Here is a 1477-nt window from a genome sequence, read left to right on the forward strand (position 1 = left end):
TGGGTTAGAGTTATCTAGTCACAACAGACAGTTTCAGCCATGTGTACCACATTTTTAAAAAAAAATCATAAAAAATACAAAATATGATCTGGATAAGAATTAACATAATCTCACATGTTGTCAAGAGGCACAACCTATTTTTAAGCCTAATAGAAAGTACAACTCTTACATAATGCACCAATCACAGCTAGTGTTGTTCTTTATTTCTGAATGCAATCTTCATACACCTTAAGCCCCGCCCACCTGGACTTGCGCAATCGGTACCGTTATACCAGTAGTGTGTTAATGGCGAGTTTAGAACGAGTTTACTAATTTTCATACGTTTTGCTCATATTGGTAAAAGCCACATATGTATGCACAGCCAACGGATTGTAAGCAGTGAAAGTGATCAACCTGTAACCATGCAAGAGGATGAAATCATGTGGGATAGAGCCTGTTCACTCGATTAGTAACCAAGAAGACCACAATTATAGCACTGCTATAGTAAACACTATTGTGCATTGTTTATTATGATAATGATCTGCATGGTTAAGATTTTTAGTCAGACCTATATTATTGACTGTGACCGTAATAACATATTTTGTACCGCTACATTTTTAATAGCTACTACACACGGTGGATATTTTCTGTAGCAGAGAACATTTTATTTTATACCAACTGTGGCTAAAAAAATTTATATTAAAGAATTACCATGGGATATAATGGAAATAATTCACTGATAGATACGTATGATTTTTTGAAAGAAGATATGGGGATATATACTCTTGGCATTACTTGATCAGATGATTGGAGTGTGTGGAATGTAACAGAGAAAATTAAATCGCTGTTTCGTTTAAATGCATTATACAGATTTATTAAAGAGGCCCCAAAATGTTAATTGCATTTTGGAACACATACTATGAACATAATGCTAAATTAGTTAACTTAGGAATTATCTTGGAACAACAACGACGAGAGCTTTGTAAATATTTCGAGAAAAACCTGATAAATCATTATTTTGAGATTGTGAAATTAAAACAAGTCGCTAACGTTGATTATAAATGAATGCTGCAATAATGACGATAATAACGACATTGAAATATCAAGTGAATATAGTAGCTAAAGTAATGAAGATCACCAAGCGTTACTAGATTATAGGATACCGATACGCACACTTGCCAAAAGCCATCCGGGGCAACTTTAACATGATGATGATATTTCATGGCATTGACGCGCATGACCAAGCAACATTCATAGGACCTGCTGTGCTAGTGACCTCTCGTGGGAGAAGTTTGTGATATATTTGCTGAGGTCACTAAGAACCTTATATTTTTCTCATTAGTGAAGTAACAGGTGGACCTCGAAAAAATATAGCGCGGATATTCACACCAATGTGTCTCACACAACAATTTTAATAATCGTGATCATTATAAAAACTGTATATTTCTACTAGCAATGTCACAGAAGAGTTTGAAAGTGACGCCGTGAAGCCGTTCGT

The sequence above is a fragment of the Sinohyriopsis cumingii genome, unplaced genomic scaffold (assembly GCF_028554795.1).
Source record: "Sinohyriopsis cumingii isolate HCF-2022 unplaced genomic scaffold, ASM2855479v2 utg000913l, whole genome shotgun sequence".
Classification (NCBI taxonomy): Eukaryota; Metazoa; Mollusca; class Bivalvia; order Unionida; family Unionidae; genus Sinohyriopsis; species Sinohyriopsis cumingii.